We start from the raw sequence: 23048 nt of genomic DNA, 5'->3' as shown, positions 1-23048 counted from the left end.
TAATATCAGTAAAAAAATATTAGACAGGATTATAATACCAGTTTTAAGATCTAGAATGCAACCAATCCTTTACACTTCTTCGGGTAGGTGATAGACTGGTTCCAGAAAATTAAAAAAAAATTCATTATCCTTCAAAACTCCTTCGAGAAAGCATTGAAATTAGTAGAAAGTGAAACAAATGTAACTAAATTAGAAATTGAGATTATAAAACAAGGAAAACCTTACTTTGATATAATGATGAGTTATAGACATAGATAGAGAGAACCATTTTGATATCACGATGGGACAGCCGGACTCAACTTGGTAGGTCATACATACTGAAGGAAATAAGCAAAAATAAATACCGCGTTTAAATGGGGGGGCTATATAAAGATGATGCACTATTTTTAGTTAATTCAAGTGATCGAATTACAGAAGAAAGTAGAAAGAAATGAAAATATTTTTAATGAAATTTCTAATGTTAGAAATAACAATTGACAGTAGTTTTAAAATAGTGAATTTTTTAGATGTAACTCTAAATCTTAACGATAGTACTTATAAACCGTTTCACAAACCGATCCAAACATGTTCTATATTGATTATAAATCGCATCATCCCAAGTGTAGGAAGAAAATACTTATGCCCAGTATATCAAAAAGAATATCTGGATTTTCTCAGAATGAGAATTAATTTGATGAAAATAAAGAGTATTAAAATGAAGCCTTAATTAGATTGAAATATCATGGGAAAATATAATACATAAAGAAGGTGAATAATAGAAATAACAGAACAATATTACACAACATGGCAATGAACGGAACAATAAATCTGAAGAATGAAGATAGGTATGAAAATGATGATAAGAAAAACAAGGAAATTAAAAAATAAAGAAGTGCCAATGATATTAAGAATAAGAGAAATAAACGCAAAAACAAGTCTGGTTTAATCTGCCGTTTAGTGAACATTGAAAATAATATCCCTAAAGAATTTTACAAAATAATTGATAAAACTTCCTCCCAGAGAATAGATTAAGTAAAATAAGGACTTTTTGAGGAGAAAATGTAATTGTAGAATACCTAACGAATGTCCACTGGAGGGCAACTGCTTAATTTCTGAAATGTGAATTAAGAGAGATAATAGTAGGAAGGTATACCTAGGGGTACGGAATGGTTCTTAAGGAAATATTTAGAAATCGCGTTGCATCATTTAAAATTGAACCTGAGAATGAACCAAATAGGGATGGGGATAATGATAGAAATGAGGATAGAACAAAAATGATTATTAAAAATAAAAAGAGGAACACAACTGCATTATGTGATTGGGTTAGAGAACTACATAAAAACAAACAAATTCCTGCTATCGCGCCTAAAACCTGTCTGAAATAAATTTATAAAGGAAAAATCTACAGAATATAATTAAAAATTCAAAATAATGGAAGAAATAAGTAAGTAGATTTTCAACTTTCAGGAAATAAAATATAATGATGAGCACTTTTCATGACCATAAATTTTTTTCCTCGTGTACATGAAAAATAATTGTCCAATTTCAAACCTGATCTATGATTATCATAAACAAGCCTTACATATCTCGACCAATCACAGTACAAATACTTAACCGTCTTAAAAATATCCTATGTTTTCGTTTACTTTTGATGGCAACCAAACCATGTATATTTTTAAACTGTCTTTCTATATAAAAAAATCTATGGACAAAGTTGGAAGTAGTTCATTATGCATTTATTTTTATAAATTTTATATCAAAATATCTGGAAATAAACTAAAAACGGCGTCACTTTGTACATTTATGTGAATAATCATATTTTATTATTTTTGCATAAAGTTTTTTTTTTCTTTTTTTAAATAGATTCAACAGCATGTTTTAGCATTTGCACTAGCAGCAGTATACATCATTTAAAACAAAAATAAAATTAGTCAACCAAGACTCGAATGCTTTTTCTTCCATAGGCAGGGGAGATAAACGCAATTTGAACACATTAATTTAATCAATACTCATTCATTGGTCATTAAAAGATGAAACGCTGAGTTCGGTGGTGTGGGGATCGAACTCAGGCTTCAATGATCAGAAAATTCATGCTATGACCACTCGGTCGTCACATGCTTTCTTACCAAAATCATTATTTTATTTTAATGTGTAAAAGCTCTTGAATCTAGTAGTCTGAACTTTTTTAAAAATTTTTTCATTGAAATTCTTAAATTCAACATTCTGTTATTTATCAACTCTTTCTTTTACTGTCTGTTAGTTTGTAAATGTGCTACCGGGTAGTGCTCTTACCATTAACAATCTTAGAATGGGAAACTTCAAAATTGGTACCCTTGATGATCTCTTTGAGCTGAAGGAAAAGAAAACTGACATTGAGCAAGATCAATGAATAGGAAGATTGTTCCATTGGGGCATTAAGCAGGAGTATTATAATTGGGAAAATAATCTGTAAATAGAATGTGAAAAATATAAGGCTATGATTATATTTAAATACTCTTAATGTAACTTTTTTTCAGTTGAATTAGATTAATGCAACTTTTTAATGTGATCATTTGTTGAGTTTATTCTAAAAAGAATAGTTTCCATATGAGAGAGAGAGTAGTACTATCTTAATTAGTTAATTATCTTATTAAGAATCAATGGGTAAACACAGCGAACCGAGGTCTTAGGGGACATTTTGCTCTTGGCAATTATCAAAGTTTTCCTCCAAGTCATTTTAGTATTATTCGTGATCTGTCCAACGCAAGTTCTACAGCCAGACTTTTTTGAAACATGAATTTTTTTTTTTCAATCTTGATATCTGTGAAGTCTCTTTGTTTTACTCTACTTTGACCTATTTGACCTCACATATCTCTTCCTGTCTCTTTCGTGAGAACTTGTTTATTTCCCAAACTTTGTATCACTTTGCTTGGAAATAAAAGAAAATGATTTTACAAAGACACCAAAATTAATTGTAGTGACTTTAATTTCGTGATCAGATTACTTTGTTAAACACAAATTTTTTGATGATCGTTTTAATACTTGACGTTAATCGATTCATAGTAAAGAACAAAAAAGAATGCGTAATTAATATGGGATTTTTTATCCTTACATGTTAAAGGGAAGTAATGATGTCATACGTTATATCCCTTGACTTTTACAAAAATAAATATATATAATAAAAAAAAATACACGATTTTTGAATATTAAATTAAAAATATGTTTTTTTAGATATTTATTTTTGCAGAAACTAAGGGAAATAATTCATGACATGATTACTTTCCTTTAATTTGTTCAGTGAGTAAAATGTTTCCACTCTAAAAGTTTTCTTAACCAGAATAAATATGTTTAGAAAAAATTGAAGAAAAAAAAAAATTGATGCCAATAACAGGCTAATTAAGTATCAATATGCCAGATATATTGCTATTTGGGCTTGACTTTGAAAATACAAGATAATTTTTACTGTTAGATTAAAATATTGATTATAAAATGTAACAGTCCTATATAAGTAATTTCAGGAAGATAATCGGAGATAAAATATGATGAAATTCAAATAATACATTTTGCAATGACTAATTTATTGGTTATAGATGCTTTAAAATACAATAGTAATGATTTCCCTCGTGTGTTTGTATCTATTTGTGGGGATATGCAGGAATTTCATGTCAAACCGACTTCAAAATATCATTTTTATTACAATAATGGAAAATCGATGGCATAACTTTGGGATTATCTCTTTTCTACTATCATATAAATTGAACTTTGTCTCTGTGTGTAGGTGAGTTCATTCCCCATGGACTCGAAAACGGCTGCGCCAATTTTGATGAAATTTCACGCGAAGGTACTTTATGAGCCTGTGTGTGTTTAGATAGGTTTTATATTCTAATGTCTTCGATAAGTATCGATAATCCAAAAAATCCAATGAAAGAAGGAAGAAGCGATTTTGACTAAAGTTAACACTTTACACAACCTAACATTACAAGTGCATTTGAGAAGTTTTATTACCACACAAGTCGAAAGGCCCGACATATAAAATCAACAGTAGGTTCTTTGATATAACAGGGGCGTGTTCAAAATGAATGTTTTTGTTTAAAGAAAAATTTCATCATGATACTTGACTTATGCATTTTAAATTAAATTCAAGTCATTATCCCCGCACAAGCAGAAGGGTCAGGCATATAAAATTAACAGTAGGTTCTTTGATATGACAGGGTCGCATTCGAAATGAATGCTTCTGTTTAGAGCACAATTGAAGCATGATACTTGACTTTTGCATTTTAAACTTTAATTCAAGCCGTTATATATAAAAATAATTTTATAAAATCAACAGTATGTTCTCTACAGTGCAATGTAGACTACAATGTATTTTGGACTAAGTCACTGCGGGTAAGTATGGGAAGATTTCTCCTGGTATACGAAAACTATCATCTTTACTTGTCTTACCGAGATTACCATGGCTTTACAATTTGGAGAGCCAAGGTTGTCGACGCTGTTAAAATAGCTGGGCCGTTGCATGCATGCATAACATATATGCCAGTTTGAGGAAGAAACTGAACATCTCATCTTTGCCATAATGCAGTAAATACATTCTAAAAGTGACATAATGACTGGTGTTTTTTTTTTCCACTGCAAAATGGTGTTTCTAGACTTTATATGTTTGTTTTTCATTTTATTTTTTCTCATCTCTCTGTCTACCGGTTTGGCTAATTTTGTCAGTACATGTTCAGTTTAAGAATATTTGCAGATTTTAGCTGCAAGATCTTATAGAGATTCTCCTTCCCTGCCCAGTGGCAGCAGTTCTTTTAGTTAATCCACCTCTAGCCTGCAGCTTGTACCAATGCCAAGCTGATAATGAAGAAATCCAAAATATGAATTCAAGCAAAATATGAATAAAAAGGAAAAATCTTTCACAAGAATTTTTCAGGTAGATGTATTTGGTCAATTCTATAAAAGTTTTCCTTTTTAGATATCTATGGTTGCCCAGCAGAGATCAGGAGGCAGATTTTTAAATTCTTATTGGCGTGTATTAACGTTAGTTATTCTTTTGTTTCCGTAGCCTTCGGGCCAAGATCACTGTGTGATATCTGTTCTGATGCCACATTTCACGTTTTCTGTCCTCGGTTAGTGGAGGAGAAATCTTTTAGGACTGAGACAATTTATAATTTTTTGTATCTATCCAGACTGCTCCTTTTTGGGGAGCTGGATTTTCTCCACATTAAAAAAATCGACCGTTTGTTTAACTCTGCTCTCGCGGGGTGGCAAGTAAATAAGAACATCTAATAGCTTCACTACGGACCACAAGAAATTAGGTTCTTGTTTACTTGCTTTCTTGTGAAGGCAAAGTTATACACAAGGTCGATTCTTTGTGTGTGTATTCAGATCCTTGGAGTGGGCACTGAGTGAAACATGAATAAAATTTGCTCCAGTTAAACAGGATTTCTCCCCCACTAACGGAGGACAGAAGAGATACTATATTTTTACTTATTTGCAAAAAATATAACGGTTACATCTTTTACAAAACTTGGAAAGTTGAAGTAAATGACATTCTTTGGCCATCTTTTGCTTACAATAATATGTGATTTTTCTACTTTTGACCTGCAGTCACTGCAGTCGTCTAAATATCACATTTACTCCAGGAGGCCATTTGATTTTAGAACTCAAATTTGGTGCTTCTGTACATAAATCCTTAAAACTAAATATTCACTTATCTTTCGAGGTTTTGAATTTAATTTTTGGTATCAGTTCTTAGTGTTCGTCATCTAAATTGTATTGATCCATCGTACCTACCTTCCCACCAATTAAGTTAAAAGTGACGAATCACCCTGTCTTAATGTTATATATCTTTTATGCATTTGTTTGATTATAATTTTTAATACGCAATTTCTTCTTCTTCTTCTTGCAGGTAAGTTTTCATTTTCGAAGATGCTCACACCAAGGCGAATTCTATTGACTTTGATATAATTCTATACACAAGAAACTTCTGAATTTTGGAACATTTGCAGCAAGAAGGTAAAACCGTCAAATTACCTATTAAACGTACATGGTACATATCACTTTTCTTTACTTTTCAACAATTAAATTCATATATGTTCATATTTTGGTTCTTCTAACTTGGGTCTTTTTTCTCTCCGTTTTAATATGCACACAACAAAATATTCAGTAATATATATGTATGTATGTATATATATATATAAAGAAATAACAGTTGAAAACAAGTCGTACTCTATGCATTATGATAATGCAATCCCTACAGCTACTTTCCTAGAAAACGGAAGTATTAAACTTGCTATCGTAATATGGGGCAAGAAGGAGAAAGAAGAAACCTTAGTGTCCCCAATGATGCTGGATTAAAAGAGAGCTGAGGGGGGGGAAGATAACAAAAAATAGAGTTTTATGTATGACATGAACAAAAATAGATTCTTAGGAAGATCTTCATCAAGCAACCGGACTCATGAAAAAGAATTTCAAGAACTATCTGGTAAATATACCCAGTGAACCAAGCGCAGGAGAGATTCAAATAATTGCACTTAAAGGGACGGTTAAAATTTTTAAAAGATCTCTCAGTTGGAATGTATGAGATAGTAGGTGAATGTCCATACCCAGCTAGAATAAACTAAGCAAATTTAAAAAAAAAAAAAAGCATCTATGTATATAAAGTAGTATCGTTCGTGTGTGTGTGTGCTACTCGTCTACAGCCCACATCACTGGACCGATCATAACCACATCTGGCATGATGGTCCCTCACCTAGGGATGGTGCACACCATTTTCCAAGGTAAAGACCAAAGGTCAAGGTTATAGCCTATGTATATATACTCTCCTACAGCCCACACCACTGGAGCGATCATGATCAAACCTGACATGATGATGGTCTCCGACCTAGAGATGGTGCACACAAATTTCCAAGGTCAAAGGTTAAGGTCGGGATTTGCTGTATGCTAGAGTATCCGCGAAGTGGGTACCCACACATACAACAAAGTCCTGTGTGAAGCATATATATGTGTATATATATATATAAAATATTTATAATTTTATGTAATATATTCTAAAATTAATTTAATCTAATGTAAAAAGGGTAATTAAGCAAAAAAAAAAAATATCTGCCTTGTTTTGGACGCTTGATAAAAAGTGAACGAGAACAGCTTTATTCTACCATTTATTACACGGGGCGTCTGGAATATATTAACTAGCAGAAAATCTGTATAATTTACTGTTAAAAATAATAAAGCTTTTTAAAAGTAATTCCTATCATGATCGATACTATTAAAAAAAATTCGTTCTTCCACGAAAAAATAATTGTCATCGTCAAACAAATATCTCTTTAAATACATAAAACGAATATGCCCCTTCTACATTCATTTAAACTTATAGAAACTTAAACCGTTTTAAACAATAAAAAAAATTCTGTTGCGATCCTGTAAACAAACAAAACAAAGATGTCTCACCTATATTTATTTAAACTTATAAAAATTTAAATATTTTTAGAATAATAATTCTTATTCTGTCTTATTACTGTAAAAATAATTGTCTGTTAAATATTATTTTAATCGATAGAATCAACATCACTTGTTGAAATGTATTTATTTTAAATATACTGTTTCAGTCTAAGAGACGAAATTTTGTTTTGGAACAATTTATTTTAAAACGAGTAAAGTCAGTTTTTTTGTTTTTGTTGTTTGTTTGTTTTTTTACTTTAGTGACATCAAATTAATCACCAAATTTAAGGTAACATGTGGATAAACGCAAAACATATTTTAATATGCACACAACAAATTAGTCAACAAACTGGTATAGATTGCCAGCGGAACCTTGTAGAAATTCCATGGTGATTTTTACATACATCTGTAAAATTTATTATTAATAATAATATTGATTTTGAAATAATAAATGTGAGTTAATATATTTATTCTTCTGTAAGAATATTGTCATTGTCAACTAAATAATAAATATGTTTCTTTAATTAAAATTGTAACGATTAAATTCATTTGAAACTATAAATATTCTCCATTTTGCTTTGGTAAAAATAATTTTGACCTAAATATTCCCCAAATCAACAAAACAAATGTCACTTCGTGAAATGTATCTATTTAAAACTGTATTAATCTAGTTGGGACGACGTAATTTGATCTTGGAACAATTTATTTCAAAAGCACTGGTCGAAATTTTTTTATCTAAGCGATATCAGTTAAATATACGAAAAAAGGAAACAGCATTCACCCTAGGTACGTTGCACCGGCTTCCTCCGGTGAATATTTCTAGGGAATATGAAATTCACAAGCGGTCTCCAGTTGCCTGTATATCCTCAATTAAATAAAATGACGACGTTAGGTTTTTTGCAGTTCTTGCAGGGAAGTGTCGACGTCCTTCTACATACATCTCAAATGGTCACCCATGTGGTACTGACCAGGCTCAATGTTGCTTAACTTCGGTGATCTACCGAGAACTGTTGTGTCAACATAATTTGTCGTATAACATATGTACACATATGAAATGTCTTAGCATATTATTATATAGAATTTTTTGGTATTTTCTGCTATAACTCAACATCATACTTAGTACTAATCTATCTGAATTTTTTTTTTTTACATGGCAGTCACCACTTATCAAGGCCCGGAAGGCACTCGGGGATAAGGGTTATTACGTGTACAGTAATTAATGGGATAATATCGTAGTAATCGTTAGTAATGGAGATTTGATAAAGTGTCTTACTTAAGGGGCGGTTTATCAGGAATTTGTTTGTTGGACTTGAAGACATCCAAGTTATAGTCAGGTGAGAAACAGGCAAACAAAAGAGAGTTCCACAGGCGCGCACTTCTAAGAAAGAAGCTTTGTTCATGAAATCTACGTTTTGTCATTAGTTTATCATATTTTGGGAAAGTCTATTATCTATCAAACAAGTTTTTAATGCTTCTGAAAAACTTAAATCACTTTGTTCCTTATCGTTAAGTTTACCATATTTCCAAGAAATTAAACTCGAGAAAACCAATGAACTGTATGATGAATCTAAGTGTTTGTATTTTATATTAATTGTTGCAATAAGTACTTCTCATTGTGTTATCATTGATTTTTGCCTTAAATAAAAGACCATTTGCCCATGACAGAATTGGCAGCATGGTTCGTATGTTAGATTTTATCACCAGGTGTTCTGTTCAAGAAACAATCTTGGAAAGGTAAGACTGCATGCTTTTTTTTAATATAAATTTTTACAAGGCATTTACACAGGAGAAAATGGTGAGGACTCTATGGCGGGTTTGGTTATTTATCATCAAAATGAGAGCATTACCATAGTGCTAATCGATGGTCTCATTTCCGGCACAGCAAATATAAGATTTGAATATAATAAAAATACCGTTTAGAAATCGCCTCTACATATGCAAATAGATGGGTGGATATATATGCATATATATTAAAAGGAAAGTTCAAAAAGTAATGTCCCCTATTTTTACATTTTTGTGGTATTGAACCCAAATGGAGAAGAAGGGATTGCAAATTGCATTGTTATGATGACTGAACTTATGCATTCATCACCTGAAAGTTTAATCTCTCTATTGCACATATTGACGGTGTGAGATACTAAGAAAGCAACTCCTGTCATGGACGTGCATCACAAGCAGAAATGTGTAGTTAAATTCCTGACAGAAATGCATTGAGAATGGTGGTGACTATATAGAAAAATAAATTCTGGGGCACAAAAGGTCGCTCGTTTTAACGGTACTACTTCCGTCTTCGTAACTCTTCAATTGTTTGAGTAAAAAAAAAAGAAAAATAGTGAGGCTTTACTTTTGGAACGAGCCTCCTATCACAAAGCGCGCTTTGCACGCATATGAACTGCTATCGTTTATGATTGGCAAAAGTGTATTTAGAATAGTGATGTTGATTATGTAAAAAAAATAAACTGAAGCACAAAAGGTTGTTTCTTTTGAATATACCATTCCCGTCTTCGTAGCTTTTCAACTTTTTTAGTTAAAAAAAAATAGAAGGCATTGATGAGAGTATTACGATAGTGCTGCTGTGATTGTCTAATTTCCCGTACAGCAAATATATTATTTAAATATAATTAAAAATACTATTTATAAATCGTATCTACATATAAAACTAGACATGCAAATGGATGGATGGATGGATCTATAAAGGAGAAAGTTTATCTATAAAAATGCTGATGTTCAAGAACCCTTCTCAACCTATATACTCAACAAATTTTTTATCTACAGACTTGAACTTTGATATATAGGTTATTCAGACATGTGGAAAACTTTTAATAGGGTTTCATCCGGAAAAAAGGCTTTTAAGGGGTCAAAATTGAAAAATTGGTATGTGGGAGTTGTCGGACTTTTCTGTTTGCTGTTTCATGATTGCGCATGCATGAATGGTTCACATCACAGATTCTTTGTTAAATATAAGTCAATTTGAAAACAGTTTCTAAAGTGTGTCATGCTGATTGAATGGTTATCATACTTGATTTTTTTTAGTTTCGATCTCAGCTCGAGTACTTTTTTTTTTTTTACTAACAAGAAGTGGATTGATTAGAAAAAGCGTAATACTCGCTTGTATATGTCTTAGCTTCTGTATGAATAAAAATGTGTGCATATTTTACAACCGGGAAACGCCGGGCGGCCTGCTAGTATATCTATAGAAATGTATATGACTGAAATAAAGAGTGCTTCGTGCATAGTCAAATGTGGTATTTAAAAGATTAAATCATGCTCATAACATTAATCCTGACTGAATTTGCTTAACTTTTTTTAACATTTATAATGTTAAAAAATTTAAGGGTTTTTTTTTTTCATGATTTTTCAAACAATTCAGGAGTTTAACTTGATTTTTTTTTCTCCTGTAATAACAATAGTAATAATAATAATGAGAAGAAAAATAAAACCCAGATTAATCTATAAAAGTATTTTAGCATATTTTTCACTTGTCCAACGTCAGATCAATAAATATAAAAGGATTAACTCTTTAAAATATCTATTCTACAATTATATTTTCTCCAAATAATCTCCCTTTTTACAGGTTTTCATCATAAATTTTTTCATGTACGAATTAACAAAACTCTATGATGTGACTATATCTTCTATATAATAAATTGAAGCTAGTCTATTTTTCCATTAAGTTTGTCATTGGTCGTATTGCATCTGACGAATCAATATTTCACTCTGAGTAGCCAATCGGCCACCATGTTCTTTGCAAATGTATTATTCTGACTAGGAAGATTTAAAAAAATGAAGACATTTTTCATTATTAACCTAAACTGCAACCTCAGTTTAAGGCATTACTAAAAGCATTATTTTCGACATGGGTCTATCTATTTTAGCACTGAGACAACTGTTAAAATAAGTATTAAACTATTTATTTTTTATAATCACTTGTAACTTATATATTAATACTACTCGTGTGTGTGTGTGGGGGGGGGAAGGAGCCCGGCTTTGGTCGGGCATAAAATACACTTAAATATCATATTTTAATTTGTCCAGATTTCGTACATATTATTATAGAATCGTGATTTCAAAAGTAAAAAGTATTTTGGTACCATCTAGAATCGAAAGCGAAACCAGGGCATTCAAAGTTGGTGACGTTACCACTGTAACAACATTACACACATATAAACGGATTAAAATTAAATTAAACTGAATGTACAAAATGTTTAACGATTTTTTCAATTTTGACCCATTTTTGACCCCTTAAAAAAAAATTTAACTGGCTAACGACCCATAAAAGAATGACCCATAAAAAAAATCCAATCATTTGAGGCCCCTAGCGCCGCTCTGCGACTTTTAGTTCCGGAGGAGATAGAGTTTGAAAATATGGATACAGACAGACAGACAGACATATAGCCGTTTATATATTAGATTAACCATAACCGTTTTGTGAATTTAATAAGCATAATAGAAATGATCTTTCTCATAATATTTCTTTGTCTCTTCACCCACCTCTGTATCCTTCTCTACCCATCTTCTATGCCTGTTTCTCTGTCTTTCTATTTTGATCGGATATGTGAACATTTGTGTCTCTATTTTTCTTACCTGTTTTGGTTCTAATCCTACCAATCACTGAATTAATTTATACGGCCGGGTAGAATGTTTGCATATAATAACTAGTATTTCCAACTGACCACTCACCTAAGTTGTAGTGAAGCAAAGCCTCCTATTTTTTTTTTTTTTAACTCAGTTGAAGAGCAACTAAAACGGGAGTGGTACCATTAAAACAGACGACCTTTTGTGCTCCAGAATTTATTTTTCTACATAATCACCACAATTCTTAAAGGATATCTTCAATTTTTTCTGCGTAGAGGAAATCAATGATACATTACTGTTTCTGACACACGTTCATGACAAGGGTTGCTTAGATTCTCACACTGTCAATGTCAGCAACAGAGAGATGACACTTTCAGGTAATGAATGCATAAGTTTAATCATCATAACAATGAACGGTCCTGTATATGACCTAAAACTATATCCGATAGTGAGGCCCCACCTTGCGGGCCTTGGGGAGTGTGGAGCCACCCTTTAATTGCCATTGCTCCCAGGTCCACTCTGACCCGGAGTGGTAGTACCTGTTAGTGTCCCAACTATGGGTTAAATAGAATCTGACGTAAAAAAAATATATATATACTCCATTAAAAATCGTTCCTCAAAATAACTAGATTTGGCATTAAATAACCTGAAAAAGGTTGATATGCCGTAAAACAAAAACAACCAACCAACCATAACAATGAACTTTGGCATTTACTCTGATCCATTGGAGCAGAATAAAAAAGAAAATAGCCAAAGTCAAGATTCGTTTTACTTTGGAAATAGGATAAAAACCGATGTGCAAATATGATTTGGCTTTAAATTTATATTCTGTGGGCAAATGACCAGACTGGAACGTTTAATAAGTTCTTTAATCCTGGCAGATTATCTGGATGGCAGTTTACCACCAGACAGCTTAAGTCTTGTTGTTTTGATAACATGTAACAGTAGTTCGTTCGTTTTCTCTCTCTCTCTCTCTCTCTCTCTCTCTCTCTCTCTCTCTCTCTCTCTCTCTCTCTCTCTCTCTCTCTCTCTCATTTCGTTGTTTTTTCATAACAGTGGTTTAAGTTATTAAAAATAACAGCGAATTATTGGGATTAAACAATGCTTTCTGGGGAGAAGGGGGCATTTTTTTATCCACTATTGTGGCCCCATAATGGTCCGGATGAAAGACCCAACTCGGTAGTTGCTGGAAACAAAGTATATTGCACAGAAAAGCAAATAGAAGAAATAGTTTGGGTATAAGTCAGACCGACGACCAAGAGTGTAAGACTTGTAGATTACATTTGTGCTAACGCTGAAACACGTTTCCAGTGTTTAAGAAGAGTTCATTATTATCTGTAGGGTGGGCACACTGCAACACGTACATAATACCACCGGTCAATTCCTCATAGCTGCTATAGGCATTTGTATCATGTAAAAGAAAAAATTCTAACTTTATTCACTCTGGTGGCTTCTTTATGATGCAACATCTTAACTCTGATTTTGCATTTTCTTGCTTAAATTAATCTGGATCATGGAATATTTTATTTTATCCTCATTTTTTCACATCTAATATTTAATCCTACTACCATAATAGCTTATATTGGATTTGAACTTAGTTTACCTAATTTCACAGTCTTTAACAATATCCATTAAGCCGATTACATGCACTCTATAAAAATAACTTGACCAGAAGCATTCAAAAACTAGTGATATTATGTAGTCAAAGATAATCTTTACATGTTTTCACAAAATAAGCTTTAGAGTAATGACCTGTAAAAATGCAAATCAACCCTATCATCATAGATTCAAAGATTTATGTAAATTGAACGTTTAGCATTGCCAGAATGAAGTCAGAAGATTAATGCCACTCACTTGGAATCGGACATTTAAAATTGCTTTCATTTTTATTCTTTATTCTTGGATGCGTCATCGCATCTCCATCTGAGGCTCTGTCGGTCATGCTAATGTTTGTGTTAAGCGGACAGATTGTATGGGCACGTCTCATTCTAGATGTAGCCAAGCAGCTTTATAAAAGGCTCAGTATGTTGATCCGTCTGTCCTCCTTGAGTTTGGTCTGTCACATTTAAATTTGAAATACAATTTTAGTTGGTCTGTCATACTTTAAATTATCGATTCTGTTGGTCTGTCACACTAATGTTTGAAATAACATTTTTTTAAGTCTGTCAAGCTGAGGTTTGTTAGCATTTTTCTTTGGTCTCTCTTTTAAATATCAATTCTTTTGGTTTGTCATGCTTAAGTTTGAAATATCATTTTAATTGGTTTATCATTGATTAAGTTTGAAATGAAATTTTTATCATTAATTTATTGGCCACATATTTTTCGAGCGCATTTATAAAAAAAACAACTCAATCCATTGATCATTGGAAACCGCATTTTTCTGTCACAGTTGAGCTTAAAAGAGCAATAAATTCGTCACAGTTAAGCGTATATTAAATTGTTCTTGCTGTAAATAAAAATGATTTCTGAAATTAAATAAAGAATGAAGTAGAGTATACCAAAGCACATTTATCTGCATTGTCCATTTTATAATCTACTAGCTGTACCTAATCGGCGTTTGCCGGGATGCAGTGAAGTCAATTTTAGCTTGAAATCTTTTATTCGTTTGTAAAATTTTTAAACATATACAAAAAAAAGAAATAAAATTTTAGTTGTAAGGGAGACAATATTTTACATATTCTTAAATAAAAAGATAAGAGTTATTCTGCTAATTTTACTTTTTCGGTCATGATTGAAACTGTTTCCATAGTAGCAGTTCTACATACATGCATATAATTCTTTACAAGAATTCTGGCGAAAGAACTGACCCATTAAATTATCGCCCCATTAGCCTCTTCCCCCTCTTTACCAAAACATTTTAGTCCATAATTAATCAAGCTCTAGTCCATCACCTTACAGTTACTAAACTTCTGTGCGACCGTCAATATGGATTTAGACAAGCCCGTTCCACAGCAGATATCCTAACTGTAATCTCTGAACGTGCATACCATGCACTGGATAAAGCAAAGGAGGGGAGGGCAATAGCCTAGATATATCTAAGGCTTTTGACAGGGTATATCACGATGGTCTTCTCATGAAAATCAGATCCCATGGTATTACTGGACAAATACTTAACATATTTTTTTTTTTTTTTTTTTTTTTTACACAGTGGTCACCACTTATCAAGGCCCAGAAACCACTCAGGGATAAGGTTATTGCAAGTACATTACGTTAGTGTGGAGATTTGATGAAGTGTTTACTTAAGGGGGCGGTTCATTAGGAATTTGTTAACGTTGGACTTGAAGACATCCAAGTAGTAGTCAGGTGGGAAGCAGGCAGACGGAACAGAGTTCCACAGGCATGCAGTTCTAAGAAAGAAGCTTTGTTCATGGAATCCACGTTTTGATTTAAGCACAGATAAAGAGTGGGGGAAACTTTTCACAGAGGATTCAGCTAGACGGGTGTTTTTCGTGAAAGATTGGCGAAGGGGGGACCAGAGACCAGAGTTCAGACGAGCACCTGCCATGGAAATAACGATAAAACAAGGATAGGCTCGCAACGTCTCTTCTGTGAATAAAAGAGGGAGTAAAAGTCAGCTGAACCTTTGTTTGAGCGAAGCTCTGCCATTAGCTAATGAAAATATTCATCCGTGGGAGAGAATAACAAAGAATCTGATTGATTAGCTAACTAGACTAAGCACCACATGTATGTGTGTATATATACCGGCCGGTAACATGAATTTCATGAGTCCATATGCCGATGAAAAGTAGATGCATCCGTGTAGCTTAATTGCCATAAATGTTTTCATAACTTCCTAATAAATATTATAAGTAAATAATTTCATAGAATGAACAGATATTATGGCTAAGTTCACAGGCAAAAGGCCAAAGAGAAGCATTTAAATCCTTCAGAGTATAAAGAGAAACTCTGATCCTTAGTAGGATTTCTAATCCATAACCTAATCACATCATTCTTTGCAGGTGCTATGCTAAACTCGACTAAGTGTTAATTCTTCTTGCATAACATTTTCTGTTAGTTCTTCCTCTCTAAGAGACTAAGAGCTATTGCTAAATCTTCTAGCTAATTCCTTGATGTTACAAGCAGAGTACTTACGAAATGAGCGACAATCCTCCTGCAGAAACATAAAAGGTGATATGGTCACTTCGTCTTTCGAGCAGATCTTATGTAGTAAATACATTATCCGAGTAATTCAGTTCCGAGCAAAATTCTTCCATTCTCCTTTCCCTGCTGTATCATTTCTTCCAAGTCATTTAATTAAGTACGTCCTATAGTTGATCAACATGACGGATGTTGTCTGTTAGATTTCAACCTAAAGCCGTTTCGCATCGTCTCTAATGCATTCTTAATTGGTTCATCTGTTGAGCTGTTTGCCAATGTGTCGTTAATGCATACTGATAACCGGGCTTCATTTGCAAGACTTTGCATAAGTCATGCGCAACGCTATCAAAACTAAGATCCACACAAAAGGAACGGATAACCACTCGTCCGTTTATGTATGCTGGTATCTGAGGGTTTTGCGAATGCCAGACCAAATTAATAGTGGCTCACTTAACACTGAGCTTCGCTTATTAGCTTGTTAATTATGGAAAGCATTTATTCCCATTATTTACTCTGATGATCTGTTGTGGTTGTCGTAAGAACTTTTACTTTTATCTCCATCAACCATCCATATTGATTCTAATTGAAAAATGAATAAAGATTAAGGAACAAACTGATTTCTCTTTTTCAAATGATTTCTTGGATTCTTTCGGATTCTTAAATAATTCATCTTATTCGTTTTTTTATATGTATGTACTAGTATTGGGACGATTAGTTGGCATCGGAAATCAGAAAAATTGGAACTTTGTGGGGTATTGGAATCGGTATCAGAATCGGAAATATTTGTGCCTATTTTCCGATGCCAAAAACGATTCCTTTAATTATCTTTTTATAATTTAATTTTGTTTAAAACAACATCTTCCACTGCTGAAAGTTATAATAAAATAATAAACGTTTATTGCTTTTAAACTGTCAGTATATCTCGGATGCATAGATTAGCTCCGCAAATGTGATTTTATTTTTGACAAAATATCTGCTCATTTAACGTGTTTTTACAGCAATCAAGGAAAAATAACAACGCTATATTTTAATATTTAGAGATTTATAAAGAATCAAAATCTGTAATCGTGTAGGAATCGGTAATTTAGTACGGAATCAATAATTGTATCAGAATCGAAAAATATTGGAATCGCTCCATCACTAGTAACTATATCCCTAAAAAGGTTTGGTCCGTTGATCTATCGATCTATCACATTCCAGTTTAAAATAATATTTTCATTTGTCTGTCATAATTACTCTGGAATTGCATTTTCATTATTCTGTCACAATACAGTTTGAAATAGCATTTTCATTTGTCTGTTATGTTGAAGTGTGAAATAACATTTCAAGGATTGAATTGATAATTTTCAATATTTTCCTGTCTTTTATAAATTGTTGCCTTGTTTTCATTTGTGCCTTTTTTACGTGTCCATTTTTTAATTTCTTTTTTTATCATTAAAAATAGTATTCAACTGGAATTTTCAGTTTGTTCATTGACTAATATGAAACTGCAATATGAAATATCACTTAGGGCAAACTATATATATATAATTTCTAATATATGTATAATATTCTATCCTAACTTGTACAATTCATGGTTTTATTTACTTAAAAATGTAAGGAAATGTATACCTGCGATCACATTCGAAATCACCGGATAAAAAACAGATTTGCAAAATTATTTTTCTACCTGAGATATTTCTAATGGATCTGAAGGCTAAAGTAGGGTGAATTTCAAACGAGCTCACAGTTGAAACATGTAAGCACATATATATCTGATAATATTGTATAAATCAGGGTATTTATCCAAACATTTAAAAAAAATGTTTTTAATTTTACGTATCTATATTATATTTGTCTGTCCATTCCAATTCTTTTTCAGAAACTATTGGTCCGATCTAATTGAAATACGGACATTGTTATCATAAGGTGCAGCGAATTAAGTATTACAATATCCGTTCAATGCACGATTAGGGATTAGTAAGCTTTAATAGAGATTGATTACCACAATACCACATTTACTCTAGAAGTTTGGAATAAAGCCCTCATTCTAAGTCAACCGGTTATAATTTATGCTTGTTTTTAATGGCAAAAATGTTCACTCACTCACTCTCTCTATCTATCTATATATATATATATATATATATATATATATATATATATATACTAGCAAAAGTACCCGTCGTTGACTGGGTTCAAAAACAGCCTACAGAAAATGGACTCTGATTTATGAAAGTATGATAGCTTATGAAAAGGAAGGGTTGTAAATTTGGGTTAAATTTGGGGGTATCAAAACTAAAGAAAAATATGATGAAAATATAGATAAATCCCATAATTTATTATACCATACCTGTTCACACTGAAACACTTATCACAATATTCTGTGGATCTATATTAAAAAACCTTGTAAAACTTTGTGACATATTTCCATTCTATGGAGGTCAGGTGCGAACGAACACCCCATAATTTTATTATACCATATTTCTTCAAACTGAAACATAATTATCAAAGTATACTTACAGATAAATATGAAAAGTCTTTATTAAAGTTTGTGCCTATTTCCATTCTATGTAGGCCAGGCGCGAACGCAGACCCTACAATTTTATTATACCATCCCTATTTAAGTTAAGACATACTTATCAAAGTATTATTATGTACATCTATATCAAAAACACTTGTAAACGTTTTTTTTTTTAATTTTTTATTTCCATACTTTGTGGACCAGGCGCGAACGCAGACCCCACAATATAAATGAACCACGACTCTGCCAGATCAAATATACCCATTCCTATGTCTCAATACATCTTCTATCATTATATGTAATCAGTTTTTTAAAATAGTCAACCATATAGGAGCCTATTCGTGACCAGACACAGACATTCAGCTTTATATTATATATATATATATATATATATATATATTTATTTTTATTCAATTTTCACCCAAAACAAGGCACAGTGCCACTTTGAAGCAGGGGGCTACTATCAGGGACTTAATTAGCGGGGTCATTATGAAGGGAGATGAGTAGAAAGATGTTTGTTAACATTACACTTGAACTTCTGCATGTCATTGCAGTTGAGAAAGCAGAATCCCGGAAGGGAGTTCCAAAGACCCGCAGTTCTGGGGAAGAAACTATTGGAGTAAAAGGCTTTCTTGCACCTAGGGATCTCTACTGTAAAGGGATGAGACTTAGTAGCTTGTCGGGTTTGTCGGGGGTAGTTACGTCGGGGAGGTACAAGTGTTTGCAGTTCGTCAGAGCATTCACCATTAAAGTATTCGTAGAACAGGCAGAGGGATGCAACATCTCGTCGATGGGACAGAGGCTGAAGCCTAGATGACAGTTCAGGACCTATCAGGTTGGCGACTCTCTTTTGAACCCTGTCCAGGAGCGAGAGACAAGAAGCAGATGTACCAGCCCAGATGTGACAACAGTACTCCATACATGGGCGAATGGTTGCCTTATAGAGGTATATGATACTGTCAGGCGTAAGTAGTTTTCTAGCACGGTAGAGGGAGCCAACCTTATATATATATATATATATATATATATATATATATAAAATGAGAGAGAGACTTGAAATTTCATATAGAAGAGATTTGGATCTGTGGAACAAATTAGATTTGGTTCTTAACCAGTAAAAATAGCTGCTGAATGGGTCAAAATTTAAAAATAAAAAATGGAACTCGACTGGCATAAGTGAATCAAACGTGTTACTTCTACATATGTGCAAATATACATTTATATATTTCACAATTTTATGTTTTAATTTTTTGTATGCATATGGACTTAGCTCAAATGGTAACGAATAACGCTGGAGAGCTTTGTTTTGGTTTTGATTCTAGTCCATGACATCCAATTGATATTTTAATTTTTTTTTAACTTTTGAAATCACTACTATATATTGGGTACAATATAATAATCAATAAAGAATTGGCTTTATAATAATACATACGAAATCTGCATGAATAATAATATATTTTGTGTATTTATTTCTTTTTATCTTTTATTACTTTTTTTTTTTTTTTTTTTTTTTTTTTTTCGGAATGTTATATTCATCTTCATAGTTGTTATTTCATTGAAAAATTAAACTCCATCGCAAAGGTTCCAAAAAATATAATATATATTTAAGCATATTTTACACTCAGGCAATGCCGGGCGGCCTGCTAGTATATATATATATATATATATATATATATATATATATATATTATAGAAAATAGTAGACCAGACTCTAATAGAGCAAAGCCGCAATAAAATATATTCAAGTTTTCACAGGGGGAAACATAATAAAACCAAGTTAATATGTACGATCGATTCGGAAATGATATCCTTTTATTTAGTCAATATTTACGAATAAAACATGATGACAGTACAATAAAAAAAATAAGCTTAAACCAGGCCTAGGGACAAACAAAATCCAACTTGCCTCCTCCCTTGAGGCTTGCATTCACTAACATCCGTGGACTTAGAACTAATTTAGCTGATGTTGAAGCATTTCTCCTAACAAATATCCCGGATATCTTAGCACTAAGCGAGACTAACCTACACTCCTCCATCCCCTCTAACTACTTTAACATGCCTGGCTATCTCCCACTCTGCCGTAAGGACTCAGACAGACATATGCACGGACTTGGAGTCTGCATCCGTAACACCCTTCCCCTGACTAGAGAAACAACCCTAGAAACGGACGATCAAGCCTTTATGTGCTTTAGACTAAACATACAACATAACATTAGCTACTTTTATTTTCTCTACCGCTCTCCCTCGACCCAGGACTGCACCATAATAAACAAAGTCTCTGACAGCATAGATACAGAACTCTCCCTCAACAGTAGCGCACAAGTACATGTATTTGGTGACTTTAATGTCCACCACAAAAACTGGCTTGGATTCTCTACTCACACAGATGTAGCTGGCAGCTCAACACATAGCTTCGCTATATCTCACTCCCTATCACAAATGGTTACGTTTCCAACCCGTTTCCCTGACCAGCAAGTACAACATGCATCACTTTTAGATCTGTTTCTGACATCAGTTCCCGAGGATTGTATAACAAATGTGGACAGCCCACTCGGGAATGCTGATCATGCAGTGATAATGGTCGAAATCGCCCTAAATTCTAGACCCAAAACTGAAGAACCAGTGCTCAAAACAACGAGATATTATAAAAAGGCTGACTGGGAAGCCATCAGAGATCTTATCAGAGATGCCCCATGGGGGAAATATTTTTTCTCTTCCTGCTGAACAGTGCGCAAATGAGACCACTGAATGGTTCAAAACAGCAATTGAAGCACTTGTTGCCATGCAGAAATTTCTAGCAAGCCCTACTCTCCCCAATAGTTTACTTCTACTTGCGCAACTGCCATTGCTCAAAGGCAGCATGCATACCACAGATTTAACTGACATAAGTCCAGTTCAAACAAACAGAAGTATATAGTAACGTTAAGAAAAATATAGCGACAGCTAAGAGAGAATTTACTGAAACCACTAAAAAATACATCAGAGTACAAAAACTAGGAACCCGTGACTTCTGGAAAATCTACAACAGTGTAGTAAATAATGGGCAATCAATAATTCCCCCACTAACCAACAATCACGAGGTTGTTTGCTCAGCAACCGACAAGGCTAATATGCTTGCCAGCCGATTTGCCTCAAACTCCACACTGGACCCTTCCAACCACCCCCTGCCTGAGTTTCCTTTGCGGACAGACGCCACGCTAGATGATCTAAAAATCACCCCTGCTCAGGTGCATGCTATCATAAAACACCTTGACACTTCAAAAGCATGTGGACCCGATCTCATCCCAGCTGTGCTATTAAAAAAGTGCTCAGCCGAAGTAGCTCCAGTTCTCTCCAAACTCTACAACAAATGCCTTAATGAATTATGCTTTCCGGGCTGTTGGAAAACTGGTTCTGTGGTACCAGTATTCAAGAATTCTGGCGAAAGAACTGACCCATTAAATTATCGCCCTATTAGCCTCCTCCCACTTTTCGCCAAAATATTTGAGACCATAATTAACCATGCTCTAGTTCGTCACCTTACAGATGCTAAACTTCTGACTGACAAACAATATGGATTAAGACAAGCCTGTTCCACAGCCTCACTGTAATCTCTGAACGTATATACCACTCACTGGACAAAGCGGGGGAGGGCAGAGCAGTAGTTCTAGATGTATTTAAGGCTTTTGACAGGGTATGGTATGAGGGTCTCCTCAGGAAAATTAGATCATACAGTATCACTGGTAGAATACTTAACATAATTAAATCCTTCTTAGATAAGAGAAAAATCCAGGTTTCCTCGACGGTCATACACCTAAACAATGATATAAATGCGGGAGTGCCCTAGGGGTCTATCTTCGGACCTCTACTGTTCCTGATATTCATAAATGACCTCCCCGACAAAACTCCCTCTGAGATGGGTATATATGCTGATGACACCACACTCTATAACAGACACGACAGGAAAACAAATGAACACTATCTAAAGAAATGGCAAAAACACTAGAGAATGACCTGCAATCTGTAGTGGAATGGGGACAAAAATGGATGGTCACGTTCAATGCTGCCAAGAATAAACTGGTTTCCTTCAATAATTACAAGAAACCTTCTCTGCCACAAATAGCAATGGCCAGTGACTCCCTATCTGAGAGTACATCTTTCAAGCTGCTTGGCCTAACGATCACAGGAAACATGAGTTGGAACAATTACATTGAAAACATTGCCAGGGTAGCTGCGAAGAAGGTAGGCTCTCTCTACCGTGCTAGAAAGCTACTGACATCTGAAAGTATCCTGTACCTCTATAAGGCCACCATTCGTCCATGTATGGAGTATTGTTGTCACATTTGGGCTGGTGCATCTGCTGCTAGTCTCTCGCTCCTAGACAAGGTTCAAAAGAGAGTCGCCAATCTGCTAGGCCCTGAACTGGCATCTAAGCTTCAGCTTCTGTCCCATCGATGAAACGTTGCATCCCTCTGCCTGTTCTGCAAGTATTTTAATGGTGAAT

At 33.6% G+C, this 23048-nt stretch overlaps 1 protein-coding gene across 6 annotated transcripts in view; it reads left to right on the top strand.

The window, feature by feature from the left end:
- The window catches only part of LOC145279666 (uncharacterized), a 971079-nt gene that overhangs the window by 342623 nt on the left and 605408 nt on the right, over nucleotides 1-23048 (top strand). For 4 of the 6 annotated variants that reach the window (XR_013868422.1, XM_080130922.1, XM_080130921.1 and 1 more), the window contains exon 2: nucleotides 5861-6001. The gene's annotated coding sequence lies outside the window, so the exon portion shown is untranslated. The remainder of the gene's footprint in view (nucleotides 1-5860; nucleotides 6002-23048) is intronic. The other 2 variants (XM_080130925.1, XM_080130924.1) reach the window with 1 other exon arrangement.

Source organism: Euprymna scolopes, chromosome 7 (genome assembly GCF_053919585.1).
Source record: "Euprymna scolopes isolate OS-2025 chromosome 7, ASM5391958v1, whole genome shotgun sequence".
Taxonomy (NCBI): domain Eukaryota; kingdom Metazoa; phylum Mollusca; class Cephalopoda; order Sepiida; family Sepiolidae; genus Euprymna; species Euprymna scolopes.
The sequence above is the reverse complement of the archived record's forward strand: the minus strand, read 5'-3'. Positions and strand labels throughout refer to the sequence as shown.